We start from the raw sequence: 22402 nt of genomic DNA, 5'->3' as shown, positions 1-22402 counted from the left end.
ATATTCAATGAAGTAATAAGTTATAAAATAAAATTTATATGGGTAAGTATTGAAGTAATAAGTTGAATGGGTTAAAACCTAAGTTCCGCCGAAAGGTTGTTCTCCTTCGTGTTTTCTCCCGACGCGCGATACAGCAACCTTCTCTAGGTTTCCGCTGAAAGGTTTTTCTCCTTTGCATTTTCTCCTGGATGTGCAATGGAAGCCTTCTCCTTCGCATGCCACCCCGGACAACAGCCTTCTCCTTCATGTTTTCCCCTAGATGGCAATCTTCTCATTTTTCCTCGATGCAAAGCCTTCACGTTGAGATGCTTCATCTCCTCTTCTCTCAGCACGCTAGGTTTCTTCCCTCTCCACCCCCTTCTTTCCTTTCCTCTCTACTTCACTGCCACTTAACTTGAATCACTGCCGCTTGAGGAACCTGCCTCTTTCTACCCCCAGCCCCTTGGAGGTGCCCATTTTCTCCTCGCTCCTGGTTGTTAACTTTGTCGTTATTTTAAATTTCTTATCTTTCTTGTTTTGTCTTGCTTGATTTGTAGCATTGAATTTGAGGGTTTTCATCGGTTATTCCATTTACAAAGGGAAGGCAACACTCACAGTGGATCCATGAGCCCCTGAATTCACCCCTCTTGAAGTGAGTTTTTTAGTTTCTACTAAGAGTTCGTCAAAATTTGGTTTTTATATATTTGTAGTCAGTGTGGTGATTTTATATCATATCGTTGTAGTTTGGAGCTTACAAAGTCTCTAAGGAAGGATTTACTCTCCTCCAATTTGCTCATGTTGTAGGTACTCAACAATATGATTGGAGCAGAAAGCAAGTATGCCAAATTGTTTTTTTTATCATTCTCTGTGTGTGATTGTAATGTCATGACTCTTAGATAATTTCAATCCTTCCCTTCTTATCACATGTCATGAAAAAAATGAATTAAAAAGGCTTTTCTATTATCTTTCTAATGATACTTGCCACTAGCAAGAGCCTCAGTCAAACTGTTAGTGACCCATTAGAGCTATTTATTTAATTTTATATAAAAATAAAAAGTTGTCATTAACGATGCTGAAATTTGAGCCTTTGACCTCATTATAAGCAAAATAACTCCTTTACAAACATAGAAACTTGATACATATGACACAGTGATAAGACTACTTCAACCGTAACTCATTCAATGTCTTTGCTTAAGTGCAACTTTTATTATTATTATTATTATTTTACAGCAAGGAAGGCAAGATAAGGAAGATTTTAAAGGTTGAACCTCTTGTAGATGGCATCGGATATTTCTTTAATCTCAATAATTCATTAGTTTCTTATATTTTGAATTTAAACAGGATTTTTTTTCCATATGATGTAATCTGTCAGGCCTCGATAGTTACTCTTTAAATACCCTTGTGTTTCTCATTTGTTATTAACACAAGAAATGTTCATCTTTTAAATCCTATATGTAATCTAATTGTGTTATTCAAGCTTATGGTCGTACATCGGATAAATGTTCTTTGGTTTGTGCCTTTGAAGCCTCAAACTAGTAACTAGTCTTGCCTGTATACAAACATCCATAAAATTTGCATGAAACAATTTTATAATTTTCTTGTTTTAGTTCATCCCATTTCTTTGGATCAAATTATTCCATTCATTCATAATTTTTTATAGTTTTGTTATGGCTAATCCTACTAAAAAAAAATCTCCATTTGTTCATAATGTTCACATGTCATTGTGCTAATTGATAGTATGTATTATGAATATGTATTTAGGTATCAATTAATAATTTTTATTATTTAGACTGTGACTAATTGTATTACGTTTTTAATTTCATTAGGGTAATTTAAAATAAATGATGATGTTGAATGTGGATATTGTGTAATGCGATACATAAAAGAGATAGTCTTGGATGAATATCCATAATTGGAGATGAAGGTGAATTTCTTTTTTATAAAATATCTTCTTTATGAAATATTGAGTCATTTTGCATTGACCCTCAAACTTCTGTTAATGTTTCAGTTTGCAACATAAAAAAATAAACAGTATTATAATCAATCTCAGTATGATGAAGTTAGAAGTGAATGGAGCAAATTCATCTATTTCTATATAGGTGCTTAAATGTAAGTTATGATATAAATTTTGGATTGTATTTAGAGATTTATGGATTAAAAAACTTTTGGGTTATGGTTAAACATGTCTTTCATGAATACACTAGGATTGTATTTAATACATATTTGTGATATATTTGTACAATTTTTGTGGTAAAAAATATTGTGTTGTAGCAAAATATTATAATATACACTTTGTCAATTAAAATTATATTATAGTAAAATATGGCCAATTACTTCTATGCTATGAATAAATGATAGAGTAATACAAAATAAAAGACTTCAATAAATTTAAATAGTGGTGTAATTAAAGAAACTATTTACTTCATTACTAATCAAATTTGTGAAGTAGTTTGTATGAATTACTTCGCTACATTGAATTTTTTATTGTAATAAAATATACTCTATTACTTCTATACTGCGATAAAGTAATAGAATAATAAATACTTCGACCAAGTCAAATTATACAGAAGTAAAATTAAATATTTACCCCACCAAAATTCAAAAATTGTGAAGTCGTATATACATATTTTACTTCGTTAAACAACATAACCTTTGAAGTAATATATCATCAACTACTTCGGTATTTTTATTGGCCTTAATGAAGCAATAGAACTTTTTTACTTCGAAAATGACTATTTTGAACCAGTTTTGGACCGGCGATATACTTCGGTAATCGTGTGGCGAAGTAAAAATTTGACCCTTTTACTTTACATGCGTCTACTTCGGTAATTATTTACCTATTACTTCGGATAATATCCAAAGTCTATTGCCGATTTTCACATAGTGGATCTGGCAGGTTATCTGCTGATGCAATCTTAGCGACAACAACTTCTCCTCGCTTTACGATGTCTCATATCGGTGTTACTTGCGCTCAATGTGTTTACTTGCCTTATGGGCTCGTGGTTCCTTCGAGTTTGCTACTGCACCACTATTATCACAATAAATTGTGATAATTTTGGGCAAATCAGGAATCACATCTAAGTCCATTAAGAAGTTTCTGAGTCATACAACTTCTTTGGCTACCTCAGAGGCTGCCACATACTCAGCTTCCATGGTGGAGTCTGAAATGCATTTCTGCTTAACACTCCTCCATGTTATGACTCCACCTCCCAAAGTAAACATATACCCTGAGGTTGACTTACTATTGTCCCTATCTGATTAGAAGTCAGAATTCGTGTAATCCACAGGGAGCAAATCTGTAAAATATCGGAAAATAGGCGAATATTAATAAGGGAATTTTCCGGAATTTTTGGAAATTTTTCGGGAATTTTTTGGAGTTCGTATGGACAAGTTAACGGGGATAAAAACGGGGCCCGGGAAAGCCTATTTAGGCTACCCCATTTAAGAGAGGAAAAGTTTGTTTTTCTTTTATTTCTTTTCTTTATTTGTTTTTATTTTCTTTTCCTCCGGTTTTATTTGTCGTTGTTTCCCTCTTCTCCTGCCCGAGCCCTCTTCCTTTCTTCTTCCCGACGCCGCTCGTTTTCCCCTCTTTGCCCTAACCGCCGGCCACGGCAGTCTCCTCCGCCGCCACATCTTCCTTCTCTTCTCTCCCAAGCCGAACCCCACTTCTCCTCCGCCCAGCCGTGCCCTAGAACGAGCGGCGGAGCCGATCCTTAGCCGCGTCGCTGCCACTCCTTCCCGACGCCTTCCTCTCCTCTGCCCGACGCCGACGACGCCAGGGAATAGAGAGCCGACGATTGAGTGTCTTCTCTTCCCCCTGTGCTCGCATACCGCCGACCGCCCCATGCCCTAGCTTCACTGCCCGACGCTTACTTCGATCGCCGATGCCCTAGCCGTCTCCACTGCCGATCCTCTGCCCTATTTGTAAGTCGAGGCTTTTGGATTTGGGTCTTCTTCTTCCTCATTGTGGTCACACTTTTGTTGCCACCGTGCTTTGGATCAGTGACACCGAGTGGGGCTCAGAGCACCAAGGCGAGAATCGAGATCTGGCGATGATCTCTGGAGGTGGCTAATCAAGGTAGGGCAGTGATGAGAAGATTAGGGATTTGAGGATCTTGTTTGATCTTGGATCAGTTTTCTTGTGACCTTCCTGTTTTGTTCGGCTTGATTTGTAGATTGTTTTGGGATTAGGATGTTAACAGGTATTGTTTGATTTGTTATCTTCTTGCCGGATCTCATCTTGTTTTGTTCAATGAAGGAATCCAACGGGAAACTACTGTTCTGTGGATTTTCTGGTGTCGGCAGCAATCTCATTTCCAACAGCAACATCCACTTCTTTCCAGCATCTCGTTCGGCTGTGAGTTTAAGGTAAGGCATAGGAATTTGATATACGCTGTTGATCATGTATGGGTTGAATTAGGTTGTTGTTGGCTGTGATGAACTCTTGAGCTCCCTTTTGATCCGAACAGTGAATTGCAGGGCGTTACTTGGGTTTACAGTAACTACCTTTGTTCAGGCAGTAACTAGCTTTGGGCTGTGATTTGAGGTATGTTGTAGGATGTTGGCTACGCATTGTAATTAGATAATGAATCAGGTGCAGATTGATTAGATTTATATGTTGATTAGGTTTATGTGTTTTTGAATTAGGGGTTTGCCCTAATTTAGGATTAGAGATTTCATTTAGCTATTTATGAGAATTGTAGTTAAATGAAATATATTTACATTGGTATCACAAGACTTTGATGCGAGACGAGTATCTCGGAGTCAGATTGGACCTTTCTATTTTCGGAGGCGGGTACTTTTGACTTATTGTCTTTGATATGCTTAGTAATGGAATTAACATGTTTCATTAATTATGTTTCTTATCTATTCCGGTTAATCACTACCCAAATCTTGGTACATGTTTGATTGATTGATTTGTTTTGCATCCCATGTATACTTTACCTGTCTATACATGCTTATAGGGGTAGTGATATGTCATGCTTGACCATGTTCAGGACCTAGGTTTTATACCTTCTGTATACCTTTGGATTGTTTTGGATTCGTTGACCTATGATGCATTTTTATATATATGTGGATTAGGTCAGGATATTCTTGTGGTTAGTGCCATGCACCATTTGCATGATTGCATGCTGTGCGATAGTCCGTTCCATTATTGTTGAGCACATCGCCAGTTACATGGATCTGCACACACCACCACTCATGGGTTAGTGGTCGATTCAGGCAGAGTGTGTTGCAGCAGGGACTCTGTTAGGCACCGTTGGTCCGCTCATGGGTAGTGTGACACAACGTGTTATCCGGCAGGGATTCCTCCCCGTCACTGTGTACCGGGAGTTGAGAGCATTGCGCTCCCCCATTTATGATTTGGGGTAGGAGGATAGGTGTACTCCGACAGCATCCCGTCCACTCGGTCACTCATCGGGGAGTAGTAGAGTGCAGTTGTCACCCTACCCACTCGGCCTCACTATTGTGTGTGAGATGATCGACTGGCGTCAGGGGTGACCAGGACGCATCATTGGCATCATATGCATGATGCATTTATTGCTTGTGTTTGTGTTTGCTGCATTTATATGCTGCATATTGTTTGGATACCTATGTTTGACATGCATACAGGATTTCCTTATCCCTCGGACTGTTTGACCTTATACTCAGGACCTGGTTAGTACAGTATTCTCCTGTTTACTTCAGATGCATTTTTATCTTTCTTATCAGGAGACTGTACGCATGATTAGTGCTAGGTGTTGTTTCTTTACTTTGCATATCAATTGTACCTGCTGAGTGTTGGACTCACCCCGCCTCCATTGTTGTTATTTTCAGGTTGATGCTGTCCGAAGGGAGTTCCAGTCGCTAGTCCTCACTGCACGTAGTGCTGGTCCCTGCAGACCTCGAGGATATGTTTGGTTTTTCTTTGGTTTCTTTTCTGTTCTAGACTGTTTTGAACATGATATGTTTTGGATTATTCTGCTTATGGATATTGTACGGATTTTATTATTGCGATGGATTTGGATTTGGATTTTATTCTACTACATGCCTGCCTGGATGGCTGAAGAGGTGAGTTCGTCGGATTTGAGCTTTACGAGTGTAGTGGAGTAGGGTGGATTTCGAGTCAGAGTATTATTTTACTGTTTAATTATCTTAACTGTGTGGTTGTGACAGCCAGAGGATGAATAGATTATATATAACTGCGTGGTGATGTTTTATTTTGTTGTTATTATTCCAGCCGCCTGTGGCTGAGGTATTTGTAAGATGTAGAAAAGTTTCAGATTGTCCACCGTACAGGGGAGATGCTGCCGAAATTTTCTCGGACAGGGACTCCTCTGGGGCGTGACAAAATCATCTGGCTGATAAACCAACATATAATTTCTAGTCCTTTTCAGGTACTTTAATATATGTTTTACGACAGTCCAATGCCCCTGTTCTAGGTTAATTTGATATCTGCTCACCATGCCTATGGAAAAATAGATATCCAGTCTCGTACATAGCATCGCATACATTAGGCTTCCTACAGCCGAAGCATAAGGAACTGCTTTCATCTCCTCTATCTCCTTTGATGTTTTAGGACACATCTCTTTAGATAAAGGTACTCCATGACGAAAAAGTAGAAAACTTTTCTTGGAGTTTTGCATGCTAAAACGAGCTAGGATAGTATCGATATATGAAGCTTGGGATAAGTACAATATCCTTTTCTTGCGATCCCTTATTACTTTGATCCCAAGAATATGCCCACTTTCTCCCAAGTCCTTCATATGAAACTTCTTGGACAACCATACCCTTACATCTGACAACACTTTGACATTGTTGCCAATGAGCAAAATGTCATCTACATATAGTACAAGAAATACCACCACGTTTCCGTCACTTTTCTTGTATACACAAGACTCATCTGGACACTGAATGAATCCATAAGACTGGATCACTTTATCAAACCAGATGTTCCAAGATCTCGAAGCTTGCTTCAGTCCATAAATGGGCTGATTGAGCTTGCATACAAGATGCTCTTTGCCCTTCACAATGAATCCCTCTGGTTGCTTCATATAGATGTTTTCTTCAAGACTTCCGTTAAGGAAAGCTGTCCTGACATCCATTTGCTAAACCTCATAATCTATATGAGCAGTAATAGATAAAAGAATCCAGATAGACTTGAGCATGGCTATCAGTGAAAAGGTTTCCTCATAATTGATTCCCTCTTCCTGAGTATACCCCTTCGCAACAAGCCTTACTTTAAAGGTTTCCACCTTCCTATCTGCCCCTCTTTTCCTTTTGTAGACCCATTCACATCCAATGACTTTTACACCATTTGGTGGTTCTAAAAGCTCCCAGACTTGATTAGAATATATAGATTCTATTTCAGAGTTCATTGCACTTTGCCAAGATACTGTATCTTTATCTTGGAGTGCTTCATCATATGTCCAGGGATTAGGTTTATGCTCACCAGGGATCAAGTCCAAAGACTCTCCCAAAAATATGAATCTATCAGGTTGCCAAAAAACCCTTTCACTAAGACGAGGCACTACCTGTAATTGTGCATCATTTGTGACACATGTTGTAGTTTCTTGTGGTCTCTCATCTTGTACCGTTGGTACTAAATTAGACGTTTCCTCTCTTATTTCCTCAAGAATAATTTTACTCATGGGTTTGTGGTTCATTACATAATCCTCTTCTAAAAATCGGACATGGGTGCTAACAATAACCTTCTGATCTTTGGGACTATAAAATAAGCCACCTTTCGTTCCTTTAGAATAACCCACAAACAAGCAAACTTCTGTACGTGATTCTAACTTATCAGCATCTCCCTTCAGCATATGTGATGGACTACCCCAAATTTGAATATGTCTTAGACTAGACTTACACCCATTCCATAATTTTGAGGGAGTAAAGGGTACTGTCTTAGAAGGTACCAAGTTCAGAATGTACGCCGCCGTTTCTAGAGCATATCCCCAAAACGAATTTGGTAATTCTGAATAACTCATCATTGATCTAACCATTTCTATAAGAGTCATATTCTTTCGTTCTGCCACGCCATTTTGTTGGGGTGTACCAGGTGCAAATAATTGGGATTGAACCCCGATCTTTGATAAGTAATTCCTAAACTCTCCTAAGAGGTACTCTCCACCATGATCTGACTGTAGTGTCTTGATACTTTTACCATAGCGTTTCTCTACATCAGCCTTGTACTCTTTGAACTTATCAAAGCATTCAGACTTGGGGCGCATCAAGTAAATGTACCCATATCTCGAATAGTCATCTATAAAAGAGATAAAATATTTGAAATCACCTCTCGCCTGGATAGTCATAGGTCCACACAAATCAGAATGAACCAATTCCAACACATCTTTGGCTCTATACCCCTTGGCCTTAAAAGGTCTCTTGATCATTTTTCCTTCCAAGCAAGATTCGCAGGTTGGAAAATTTTCCACCACCAATGAACCCAAAGGTCCATCAGTTATTAACCTTTGAATCCTACTTAAGTTAATATGACCTAGCCTTAGATGCCAAAGATATATTTGGTTCATTTCCGAAGGTTGCTTTCTCTTATTAGAATTAGAAGATGTGTTATTAATTTCCATTTGTTGCATCGTGGGAGTTATTGGATTAAGAGTGTACAAATTGCCAACCAACGTACCAGAACAGATAATCATCCTATTTTTCTTGACAACCACTTTGTCATCAAAAGAAACAAAATATCCATCCTTAAATAATTTAGAAACAAAAATCAAGTTCTTTCTAAAACATGGTATGTAAAGATAATTTCTCAAAATCAATGTTTTATTTCTATCAAAAGATAAATAAACATCTCCCACTGCAATAGCCACCACTTTTGTAGCATTGCCCATGTAGACGGTGATTCCCCCTTCATGTAGTCGTTGAGTTTCCTGGAACCTCTGCAATGAATTGCAAACATGATCAGTAGCTCTCGTATCTACACATCAGGTACTGGTAGATAACACCGCTAAACATGTTTCAATAACTAATGAATGAGATATACCTTTATTATTCTCCTTTCTGCAAGGATAGTCCACCTTCCAATGTCCAAACTGCTTTCTTGTGAAGCACTTGTCTTTCAGCTTCTTCACACCTGCTTGCGGTCCAGTCCCTTGAGGTTGAATCACTTTCTTTGTTGAACTAACATGTTTCTTTTTCTTCTTCCTACCTTTCGCTTAGAAGTAGAAATGTTTTCAGCAATGTGAATTTGAGAACTTTGACGAAATAGCCCTTCTACTGCTTGGAGTTCTGTCAGAAGTTCCGCCAATGAATAAGTCCTTTTGTTCATGTTATAGTTCAGACGGAACTGCTTAAAACTCTTGGATAGCGTTTGGAGAATGATATCGACCTGAGTTACCCTATCAATTTCAGCTCCAAGGATTTGTATTTCGTTCAAGTGAGCCATCATTTTGAGGATATAATCCCTTACAGGTGTCCCTTCAGTCATGGTGGTCATCATTAGGTTTCTCATAGCCTCTTTCCTGGCGGCCCGATTCTGGTGTTCGAAGAGTTCTTTGAGATTGTACATCATGTCATAGGAGTAGGCATGGCCTGATGTTGATGTTGCAGCACATTTGACATAGAAGCGAAAATGTAACACCGCGCCATCTCATCTGCCTTGGCCCATTTCCTATGTCTGTCAATCTCCTCTTCACTAGAATCGCTATCAGGCACATTAGGATAGAGCTCAAAAAGTACGAACTTGTATCCTTCAGTAGTTAAGATAATGTCCAAGTTTTGTTTCCAATCAATATAATTGGGATTAGTAAGTTTGTTTTCTTTTAAAATAACATCAAGAAGATTGAAAGCTATTTTGAAATCCTAAGAATCACAAAATAAAATATTTGGTCAAAACTTTAGAATTTAAAATAATATTGATTCCTCGAATAATATAATTTAAATTTACCAACACCTCAAAACAATGTGAATTTCGTATCCTATGATAGTGTGGACGTATACTAATTCAAACATTTGTAAGAGGAGGTTTTACCCATTAATTTTATTATCTTGTCAATCTAACTTTATGACAAATAAAATTAATAGTTGGTTTATCTTTGGTCACACAAATAATAGCAGTGACTCTGATGGGGAGGATACTATTAAATGCTCCTTAGTGTATACCATTACTTGATACTTAGTCCATTAATTAGAATTGTGCCCCTTCAGATGGAGAAGATTACACAAACGTAAATAATTTCCTATAATCATCCATAGAGGAAGTTTGATCTAGTGATCTGCAAACAAACTCATCCGATATGGAGGAAGGCACTTAAAGCCAATACACAAGTTTGTATGCATCACTTATAAACCAGCAATAGAGACCGTGGAATTTATTTAAATAATTCCTCTCCCACTTAGTTATTTAAAATCGAGGAATTTTAACAAGCACACACATCACACATGCACACAAGCACATAAACACAACATATAATGACAATAAATATGAAAAATAAAATTTCAACTATTATAGCCTCATCCATTGCTGTCCTCTATATGCCACCAACCCTAGCCAGGTGAGGAGGAGAAAACCTAGCTATCGGCCCTAGGGTTTATGTCGTCGTGTCTATCTTGTTTCCTTCTTTGCCGCGCCTCTGGTCCTCAAGGTAGCACCACGCATAGCAAGCCGCAACAATAAGAAATAAAAAATTACATTTATCGATCCTATATTTCATGAAGGAATATACATGTAATCTAGATCGAACAAAATGTAAAATAAACTAATACAGCTCCGACTGTATTTAATAATTACAATCATGCACACATAAAATACCCTCGACATGCCCGAGGGTTCAAATCACATACATGTTGGTTGCTATTCAGAATATCGTACTGATTCCCATGTACAAAAATTTTATACAAGTCTTGAACCATTCCTAACAACCTATTGTGTTCTTTAGAAATTAAATTTGGAATCGCAAACAGAACTTAACATTATTGATTCCAAATTCAACTTATATGTTCTTAAAGGTTTAGACTTGGATCACAAATGATGCTTAACATTATTAATCCAAATCCACCTATGTTACAAATTTGATTAAATATTTATTTCAGAGATCGGCTTCCAAGTAAACATGGCGCGACACTAGGCCTTCTTGGGTATGGGATCATCCACCACTTCCTAGACAAAGCCTTTCAACGAAATTCAATATTTAATCTCCTTATAGTAACCCTAGGTTTAACCATTAAGAACAATCGAATCACAAGATTGAAAAAACAAAAGAAACCCAAACTCGAATCATAAATTCGAAACCTAGAATCATTAGCCTCTTGTGTTTGGTATTTCAAAAATCCATTCAAAGAAAACTAGTATGATGTGGAATAAAACTACTAGTTATACCTTTCTTTGTAAGCAACAACCTCTTGATCTTCTATTGTATTCCTCTTCTTTTCTTGGACGTCATGTGGGCGACGATCTACCAAGAAGAAAACTACCAAAACCTTCCTTGCTTCCAAGTTTCGGACACCACCACAATGCTCCAAGGGATGCTAGAAAACAATGCCTCCTTTCTCTACTTCTTCACCTCTAAGCTACCGACCACCAAGTCATTACAACAAAAACTGCAAACGACAACGGATATTATCCGTTGTCGTAGGGTCAAAAAACCATTGTAACTGAGGGCGTTGTAGAATGTATTTCCCTACGACAACAGTTTTGAATCCGTTGTCTTTGTAGGCATTTGACAACGGTTTTTATCCGTTGTTGTTTATATGCTCAAAATTTATTTACGAAGGATACGACAACGTTTTAAAACCATTGTGGTAGATAATTTCAACAACAGAAATAAACCGTTGTGGTAGATAATATTTATTCCTTTTACTTTTTTTACAACAATTATAAACTATTGTGGTATATAATTTTAATATATTTTACAATGGATAAAACCGTTGTCTTTTATCACTTTTTACAAAAAAAATCCGTTGTGGTTTACATAGTTTTTACAACATTTTTAACTGTTGTCTTTAATATTTATTAACACCAAACAACCAATCTTATTTTTATATAAGCAAACCACCAATACAAAACTAAATATTTACTACATTAAATCCAAAATAAACATCCATATATAATTCATCTTGTAGCCACACATATACAAGATGAGTAGTATCAAACCATGCATAAATCACATGTTTTCCAGTACTGTTCTCCATGTGACTTTTACACATTAGTAAGGCAATTTACAACCTAACAAAGCTCACTCCTTGCATCAAAAGTCTCAAGCTACATGAATTGACTGAGTTACGTACCTGCAACAGAAAAATTAAACAAAACTTATCAATTCCAGATTTAGATTTATTCATATAAATCTACATAAAAACAAGCAATATAACCAACTTATGGTCTAAGAAATAAAACTTATGCAATATAAACTTATGTAATACAAACAATTCCAGGATTTCGCATAGCTCTAATATAAAACAATTCCATGACAACGGGCAATACTAGAATTCCAGAATTCTGATTTAGATTTATTCATATAAATCTACATAAAATACAAGCAATATAACAAACTTATAGTCTCAGAATTTAACTTATGCAATACAAACTTATGCAATACAAGCAATTCCAGGATTTCACATAGCTCTAATATAAAGCAATTCAATGACAATGATCAATACCAGAATTCCAGAATTCTGATTTAGATTTATTCATATAAATCTACATAAAATACAAGCAATATAACCAACTTATAGTCTCAGAATTTAACTTATGAAATATAAACTTATGCAATACAAACAATTCCATGATTTCGCATAGGTCTAATATAAAGCAATTCCAGGACAACACTAATTTCCAGAATTCTAAAATTAGATTTATTCATATAAATCTACATCAAATACAATCAATGTAACCAACTTATGGTCTCAGAATGTAACTTATGCAATACAAACTAATACAATACAAACTAATACAATACAAGAAATTTAACCAACTTAGAGTTGTCTTGGTAACTTCCATTGGAAAACTTATGCACATAGATTTAAATTTGCAGAATAAGTTTACTCTGTCTGTGCCTGTCTATTAGATCAATGAATGCCATTGACCTTGCCATTGAGTTTCTAAATAATCAGTCAAAAATATTCTTAAAAGATACTCGTGACAATAAGAAATTAACTAAACCTGTGGAAAATGCATCTAAACATTGATTTAGGATGCGGACTTGTTGAGTTATAGGCAGGATTGACAAAATGACAAGAATTCTCCAACTGGTTGTCCAATTTTGTTGAAGCTAACATGCTTTTTAATTCCTTGGACCCTTAGCTTAACAAGCCTATCCATACGTGTACGCCCCCTTGATGTTCTTGTTGACTCTATTTCTATAGATTCCATTACTGTTGGACCCTTGCAACTATTGTTAGTGGCAGAATTTGAAGTACTTCCATTTCGAGATGATGAGTGGCCAAATCATTCAAGCTTTTGTCATGCTTTTCCCATAAGCCTAGAGAAACTAGAAACCAATAGGCTTTCACTAATCCTCTTCTATTTTTTGCGTGTGTTTTGTATCAAAGGATATACAAAATCACTAATAGCATTAGAAAACAAAACTAGTTTGATTACGGTTGGTTGACTTATATACAACATGCTGAAAAATTAATCTAAAGATGTATATTTTTTGATCAGAAAATTACCAGGTACAAATATCTTTGCAGCTTCCCTAAGAGATCCTAAATTTGTAATATCTTTTGCCTGTAGATGTTATGTGAAAACACAAGCAAAAGACAACTCTTTTGCTCCATTAGTTAAGGAATACCCTTGATTTCCTATGCTTTGGATGTCGATACAACAACCTAGAAAGAAAGAAAAACAAGCATCATCAAGAACAATATATCGAAAAAAAACCCTTAAAATATTCTATGAGAACAGTTTCTATGCATCTTTATGAAGGTCTTAACCAAAAGATAGTTTGATCAAATCAGTATCACTGAATTATCGAATCTGCAATCTGAGTTATCGATGCTCACCCGCTATTTCAAGCAACAGAATGCGTAGATCTTCATGCCGAATAGAGCACGAATGGTACTGCAAAGCATGTAAACAAAATCAGCTACTAATGCATTGTGTATAGTAAGAAGAGGCATTCACCATTTGTTGCAGTCCCGATAACTTGCATAGTGAGGTTAGTATCTAAATTAACTTTCTACCTACTCCCGCCTTAATGATTCTTCTAGGTGATACAACTAAAGGAATGGAACATATCAATTCCTAAAACCTTTTTCTAACAAAATACTGGAAATTGGCTTGTACACTTTTTGTTAACTCTAGAATATTCCAACTCCTAGCCAAAGGTTAACCAAACTGCACACCAGACTAGCTCTAAGTTTAAGTATACCAAATAGCTTCCATGATTAGGAAGCTGATAAGTCCTTCTATCTAGTTGCATATTGACTAATAAAACTCATGTTGGCTCACCTCCCACTCCTAGCACTAATAAAATACCTTATAGCTTACTTCTGTAGTGAGTGGGGAGGCAACCATTCCTGTATTGCTATGTCTTGTGCAAATTGATGACAACTAGCAAATTATCACTTACCATCTTTCTATACCATGTATCACTTTCAGTGCAATAGTAGTAGTATAAGCACAGTGAGAACTTCGGACCTTCATGAAGAGACAAGAAGAAAAATCATAAACAAAAATATAACCAAAAATGGCTATTATAAATGGACCTTTTGTAGAGATTCCTTTCATTAAACATCCTGCATCAAATTTCTCTTGGTTAATTGCCACATAGACTGATTTCACCAGATCAATATCCATTGGCTCTAGGGGATGACTTGCTCCATTGAAAGAACTTCTTCCTCCTTCAAAGGAGTCAACACTCTTGAAGCTATCAACCTCAGGGGTTGATTCATTTTGATCAACCAATGTGCCTTATATTTCAGATTCCTTTAGAACAAGTGCATCAACATTTTGAGATCCCTAAACAACATCCACACATTGTTCATTCCTTGAGCTACTTGCATGATGAATTCTAGAAGTCGAGCAGTAAATTCTCCACTTTTCTCTCCAGTAACCTAAAATACCAAAAAAAGAAACACTTATTAGAACAAATCTGATTAACTGATCTCCACACCCAAATCAAAGCGCTATATCAGCCTTTGCAACTTGTAGAAATGGATAATAAAATCATAAATAGGAATGTAATTAGACATTTTTATCTGTGTTCCCTTCCTAATCTTTTTGAAATAACCAGGTAATTGCAAGCATGCCAAAATTAATATTGAAATAATAGTGTATACAAAGCATTCACTATAGGAATGATTTTATATGATGCACCCATCCTACCTTGATGCTACTTCCTTGCAAACAGTGTAACGTATCTTCTTCTCAAAGCTATGCTCTTTTCACTTTTCTCGGAACCTCATTAAGGATGCAATTCTATGAGGCACAAGGATACATAATAAACAACTCAAACTATTCTCAGGAAACAACTCAGAACATATAGTTTGAGATGTGCCGACTACCTTTGAAATTTCTATTTATAAGCAATTCGATCTCAATGTCCGAAGTCCTCCGACGTTATACCAATACATCAGCATATAACCTACCTCAAGCTTCACTATTTTCCAATACCAACAAGCTCCATTTACATCTTAACATAGACATACAAAAACAACTATTTCCAGATAATTTTCTTGACAAAAAGTGGATATGTTAATACTTAATCCACAAGAAGATACTTTCAGAATAAAGTCACTCCGATCACCAATTGACTTTATGCTCCTGAATAATCATCTTTGTTTTTATTATCTCACCTAGAACCTAAGATCCGTGAAAGATTTTAGTTCTGATATAAATTTCAAATCGTGATGAAAAAAAAACAAGAACTGAAATTTACATATCCCTCTTTAATTTAACGCGACAAGGTTCAACCAGCAGATGGCGTCTGATAATTCCAGAGAGAGAGAGAGAGAGGGAAAAAACTAAAACAACATCCAACCTTGGAGGAGCTGCTGTGGGAATCAATGTCATCGAAGGATGACCTAGTGGAGGCGGCGACGAGGACAAGTGGGCGAGGCCTGGATCGAAGCCTTGACGGAGAGAGCCGGAGCTGAAGGAAGCTCCCTCGGATAGCGAACGGCGGGAGGGGCGGAGGAGGAGGAGGTCGGAGCCGCGGGAAGAGCAGTACCCGAGGTTGTACGATGGCGGCGGTCGGCATGCCCCGTCGAACCATACAGTCCATCTGCCTTCATCTCCCCTTTCTCCACTGCTCCTACGCCTTCCTCCTCTATCCCGTGGCTACCGCTGCTGCAGTTGGATCAGAAAAAATTTAGGAACAGAAGTTCAAAGACAACAGAAACAAGTCAAGTTTAACAAAAAAGCAGAATGGGGGAAAAAAAAGAGGACATCGTCATGGAGGAAGATCCAGCAGAGGCGGACGATCGGTCGACAGGACGGCGTGAAGAGATTGTATGAGGAGAGGGAAAGAAAAATGGATAGGGTTGAACGCAAAGGGGAAGACACGTCGCCGAAAAGATATTCAGAGAGAGGGAAACAAAAACTGCGAGCGAGGGGAAAAAAAGACCGAAGTCAAATACAACGGTTTTATCAAAACTGTTGTTGTAACCCCTAAAAACGCAGATAAAGACAACGGTTTATAAAACCGTTGTAAAAAGTGTTGTCGTTTTAAAAAAAAGTCGCTCAAAGACAACAGTTTTCACAAAACCGTTGTCTTTTATATTTAATGGGGAGTTTAAAGACAACGGTTTTGGCAAAAACCGTTGTCTTTGAGCAAATACGCAACGCTTTCTCTTAAAAACGTTGTCGTAGGGGTGTTGTCTTTTAACATTTTTGTTGTAGTGAGTGCCCCACAAGGGAAGATGCCGCCGGCCACAATGAAGAAGAGAAAGGGAAGAGGTAGGGATGACCACCAAGGATGGAGGAGAGGAACAATAGAATAAGTTGTGTGTCTCATAAAGGTACCCTCTCCCCCTCTTTTATATTCCTTGGTGAACCCAAAAAAGAAAAGTTTTTGTTGGTGCAGGAAGCATCCGACAATCGAACTAGTATTTTGATAATGACAAAGGATTCAAAGTTAAGGTTATGTTGTGATCTAACAGTTTGAATGAGCTTGCAGGAAAGTCCTAAGTATACTTAGGCAAAAGTCCTAACTGAGGTTAGGCAAGTGAAAACGCTAGGGGCGGTAACCCTAGGTCATAGGGAGTGGCAACCCTATGCGGAAAGTCTTGGTGGGACGAGGGCTTCAGGCAAAAATCCTAGGGGTAGTAACCCTAGGTGGAAAGTCTTGGTGTCGTGAACCAGGTGGAAGACTGGATGGGTCGGGGAGAAGGCGTCCAGCAGAAAGTCCAGAAGCATTGAGCATTGAGCAAAAGTCCAATCGATCTGTAGGATCACATTGGCAATAGGTAACTCTCCGGAGAGGAGTAGGTGAGGACGCGTTCCCCGCAGAGGGAACAGTAGGCGTCGGGTCGACCTAGGGTTTTCGGTTGAAAATCCGAAGTCAGCCTCGGACAGCCCAGAGACTATCAAACACCTTTCTTATCATATTTATGTGTGCTAACCTTGTCTTGCAGGGTATATGTGTATTTTGTGGACTAACACATTGTACAGGGACAAAAGAGCACACTTCACCTTGGATGAACAATGTCCGAGGCGCCTCCATGGAGCTTGGAGGCGCCTCGGGTGCAAGCCAAAGCCAGCTGTGTAGAGGAGCTGGAGGCGCCTTCATGGGGATTGAAGGCGCCTTGGACTGCGGCTTGGAGGCACCTTGGAGTGGCGTTGAAGGTGCCTTCAGGTAGATAATGAGCAGCGGTCAAAGCCTGATCAACAACGGCTGAGTCGGAATAAAACCTTGGGTTGGAGGCACCTTGGAGCTTAATGGAGGCGCCTTGAACACCCTTTATAAGGGGGTTTCGACCAGCAGTCTAAGACATCACCTTCTAAGCGATCCTTTTGCGACAAGATGCCAACGAGAAGTTCCCGAAGTGCTGTAGCAACATCCCAACAACTCGGAACTACAGATTTGATATTCTTGTTGTCGGTATTGCTTTCTTTACAGTTCAAATTGTAATTAGTTTGTAATAACTTTTCGAGCTTATAGTTGTTGCCCACCGGAAGTGATCAACGATCGCGGGCTTTGGAGTAGGAGTCGCCACAAGCTCCGAACCAAGTAACTCCTTGTGTCTTTGTATGTGATTATCCTTTTAATTTCTGGTGTGTTTATCACTCGTGTTTTAAATCGATCAAAATAGCCACGAGCGCTATTCACCCCCCTCTAGCGCTTCTCGATCCAACAATTGGTATCAGAGCAGGGTCGCTTCAATTTGGTGCAACCACCAATCAAGCATTTTTTGTTGTTATTTTCAGTTTTACGAATTCAATTAGAATTAGCTTAATAGCTACATTCTAATTCTTTTTACGAATCGGTTTTTGCTCAAAATTGGTGTAACACCACTCGTGCTTGTTATTTTAACTTTTTCTCGCACTACTAATTCAAGACTTAGTCTTGGGACATTTTTTTTGTGTTTTGTATTTGCATATTAATTAAATGGCCCAGCAAGAGGGATACAGTACCGTTCGTCCCCCGCTCTTCACCGAAGAAGATTTCGGGTACTGGAAAGGACGGATGGAAACTTTCCTAAAAATCCAATTCGAGACGTGGATGATCGTCAAGACTGGATTACAACTGCCAACTGACGAAGATGACAAGCCTACACCCTGTAAAAACTGGGAACCAACTCTAATCAAGAAGGTGGAAGCCAATGCTAGAGCCACCTGCACCCTCCAGTGTGGCCTGACCAAGGAGGAGCTCAACAGAGTTGGACCGTTCTCCAGCGCAAAAGAGCTATGGGAGAAGCTGATCGAACTCCACGAGGGCACCTCCGACACCAAGGTAAGCAAAAGAGATCTATTATTTAATAAATTATATGATCTAAAAATTCAGGAAGGAGAGATAGCAAGTCAACTCCACGCATAGATTCAAGACATTCTCAACTCCCTCCACGCGATCGGGCAAAAGGTCGAGAACAGAGACATAATAAGGTACGCTCTCAACGCATTTCCGAGGAGTACATTGTGGGCATCAATGGTAGATGCTTACAAAGTCTCCAAGGACTTATCTTCCATTAGATTAGATGAGTTGTTTTCTGAATTCGAACTACATGAGCAGACTAATGCACAACCAATCGAGAAGGGCATCGCTTTGATTGCAGGTACAAGCAGAACACGTGAACCAAGAACATAGCGAAGAACTGAACCAGAGTCGGAAGAAGAACCCGACTCAGACGATGAAGACGAAGAACTAACAACATAACTTGTGTACATTGTGAAGAAACTGTACAACAAAAAGAAGGGTTTCAACAAGAGAGACCTAAATAAGGTAGTACAATCCAAGGAGAGTCAACCAAGCTCAAAATTCAAGTTCGAGGTAATTTGCTATGGGTACAATCAGAAGGGACATATCAAGGCCAACTGCCCAATTCAAAAGGAAGCAAAGAAGCAGAGAAAGAAGAAGGTACTGAAAGCAACTTTTGAGGAATCTTCAGAAGAAGATACTGACGATGAGCTCAACCAGACGAGCCTCCTTGAACTGATGGCCCGGGATCAAATCAACGTGTCCGAGAGCGAGAGCGAATCAGAAGCTGAATCGGAAAGAAGCCACAGATCCGTATCCATTTCCGAAGGGCCTGAACCCACTGTAAGTATTCTGTAATTAAATAATTTAGTTAATTATTTATTACGCAAATTAGCAAAATCAAACATTTGGGTAAAATCACTTCTAAAGGAAATAACAATCCTTAAAGAAGTGACTAACTCCAAAACCTTGCCTGACCCAGTTCAGACTGGAAATTCAACTCAAGTCCAAAAGCTTGAGGAAGAAAATTCTAGTCTGAAAACTCAGGTCAAGGATTTGGAGAAGACCTTAGAACGGTTTTCTTTGGAGTCCAAGAACCTTGACCTAATTCTTGGGACACAAAGAGTTGTTTACAATAGAACTGGATTAGGTTTCAAAACCAAGAAGAAATATCGATCCTATCTATCCTTAGTCAACAGACCAAATAGTAAACTAGTCTAAGCATGGGTTCCCAAGTCCAACTTGGTCAATCAAGTTGGACTTGGTAAGTATTGGGTCTCCAAGGATCAAGTACATTACCTTGATATACCTTATTGAGGCTATGATCCAGGGGGAGCAAAAATAAAAAATATTTTAATTACTAAATAATTAAATAAATAAATAAAAATTATCTTAACAAATAAATTTAAAGGAATATAATTCAAAATTAGAACTTTAAAAACAAGTTAAAAGGAAAATCAATAATGAAGGCTCCAGAATAGTTGGCACCTCCAAAAGGAATCAACCTGTAACGCACGAAAATTCTCAAACTTGCATTAGAATAATTCTATGATTTTTCTGGAATTTTTAGATATTTTTCCGGAATTTTCCGAGTAGCGGAAGTAGCAAAAGTAATTAGATAAGCAAAATGGTTTAAGCGGGAATCGAACCCGGGACCTCTCGGGTCCGCTAAACCTTTAGTTAGCCTTAGTAACCGGTGAACCCAGCAGGGCCGTGCTGAAAGAAAGAGGAACCAATTATATTTATATTAGAGTTGGGTTCAATAATCCACTTAATATAAATTAAGAACTTAAGTTGGGTTTGGTTTAATTTAGTTCGGCAGCCTCTCCTCACAAAACCTCACGCCACTTTCTTCCTCCAAACCCTCACGCCGAACACCTCTCTTCTCTTCCTCCTTCTCTCGGCGCCACACCAAGAAGACCTAGGGTTCTCTCCCTAGGGCCCCAAGGTCACTTTTCGGCGATGATTTCAGCACAAGGACGTTCCCCTCCGCGAGTAGAGCACGTGGACGCGAGCGAATCGTCGAGAAGTCGTCTCCACCGGAATTTCTAGCGATTAGATTTGTAAGAAATCTAGCACACAATGTAAGAAACCCCTCACCTGCAGTATAATAGCTTACGTTTGAGTTTTTATGCTTTAGTTAGGATGTATGCGGATTTTTATCGATATCTAGGCTGTATTTAACTCTCTTCGTAGATTAGGGATTTAGTTGAGCACCTCTAGATGGGTCGGGCACGTCTTCCCTCTTCAGATAGGAGGTTAGACGTTGTCAGGTGCCTAGAGGTGGTCTCCCTAATGGGGGAGAAGAGTTAGAGCATCCTAGGGGTTCGATTAAATGTCTAGCTCAGTAATAGACAATTTAAAGAACTTATTAAATGCACTAGAAGCATTTAAAACAACAAGTTAGTTTATTTCAACTTATGTAGGACTACAGTCCAATGGGTAGGCTCCCACAGTCGCCTCTAGGTTCAGACAACCTAGTTCTAGGTTCAGATAACCTAGATGCAACAAAATAAGTATATAGCATTCAGTATTTTACTTTCAGCAGTGGCACTGTACTGGATTAGATATCCACTGGGCTGGACTCCCATAGTCGTCCCTAGGTTTAGCTAACCTAGTAAACCCTACTAGATTCGGAACTTGCAATCCCAGGTTTGGATAGGGATGCGCGTATAGTAAGTACAGTTGTCAGGGCCCATCAGCAGCATGTTTAGTATTTTCACTTATTATATGTATAGTTTTCTTCAAATTCACAATCAGTTATGTGAGTTCAGCTTAGTTTCAGTACCAGCTCAGTTAGTTTAGTGCAGATCATGATCAGCTTAGTTCAGTTCCATGATTTGTATTCAGTTTCAGTTTTCATGCGCAGCTCTATTTTTGCAAGTATGATTGCTATGTTCAGTTTAGCACCCGTACTCAGTTTTTAATAAATGCCATGCTCAATTTTTGTTCATATGAATAAATGGCATGCCATGCCATGTACAGCATCTACTTTCCAACAGCATGTTTTTAAAACATATCTGCATCGTATGCATGTTTTTGTGAGGTAGATGGTTTCTTACTAAGCTTTTTAGCTTACAGATACTACTTTTCTTATACTGCAGATACAGGTAAAAGAAAAGTGGACCAGTAGCGGAGGCTGGAGGGCAATGCTATCAGGATGTGTGTGGGCAGGAGTTGGAATAAAGATCTTTGGGATCTAAACAGTTTTACTTCAGTATTAGTACTTAGTGGTTTCAGTTGTTACTATTCAGTTTTTGATTTGTTAAGTGTTATGAAATAGTAAACCATGCACTATGTAGTATGCCAGGTTTAGAATATTAGTAGTTTTATAGTAGTGTGATTTGCATTGATTTATAGTGGTTGCAGGTGGTTTTGGCACGACAAAGTGTCGAAATCAGCATCTCTAATTTCGTATCAGGAAATCAGACGCTGGATCGGTCTGCCGACCGATCTAGTAGTGTACCAGGCTTCTGGATCGGTCCGTCGACCGATCCAGACAGATACAGTAGATCCAGACAGATACAGTATGCTACTGTATCCTCCTGGATCGGTCAGCCGACCGATCCAGCACGATACAGTAGCGTTCCAGGAATTTCAGGAGGTGGATCGGTCTGTCGACCGAT

At 38.4% G+C, this 22402-nt stretch overlaps 1 protein-coding gene across 1 annotated transcript in view; it reads right to left on the bottom strand.

Annotated features, from left to right (window-relative positions):
- Positions 1 to 12001: 12001 nt before the first annotated feature.
- The window catches only part of LOC121973312 (late embryogenis abundant protein 41-like), a 29943-nt gene continuing 19542 nt past the window's right edge, over positions 12002 to 22402 (bottom strand). Inside the window, exon 3 of the mRNA XM_042524821.1 lies at positions 12002 to 12207. The gene's annotated coding sequence lies outside the window, so the exon portion shown is untranslated. The remainder of the gene's footprint in view (positions 12208 to 22402) is intronic.

Source organism: Zingiber officinale, chromosome 4A, assembly GCF_018446385.1.
Source record: "Zingiber officinale cultivar Zhangliang chromosome 4A, Zo_v1.1, whole genome shotgun sequence".
Taxonomy (NCBI): domain Eukaryota; kingdom Viridiplantae; phylum Streptophyta; class Magnoliopsida; order Zingiberales; family Zingiberaceae; genus Zingiber; species Zingiber officinale.
Note: the sequence above shows the minus strand (reverse complement) of the source record. Positions and strands in the feature narration are given on the sequence as shown.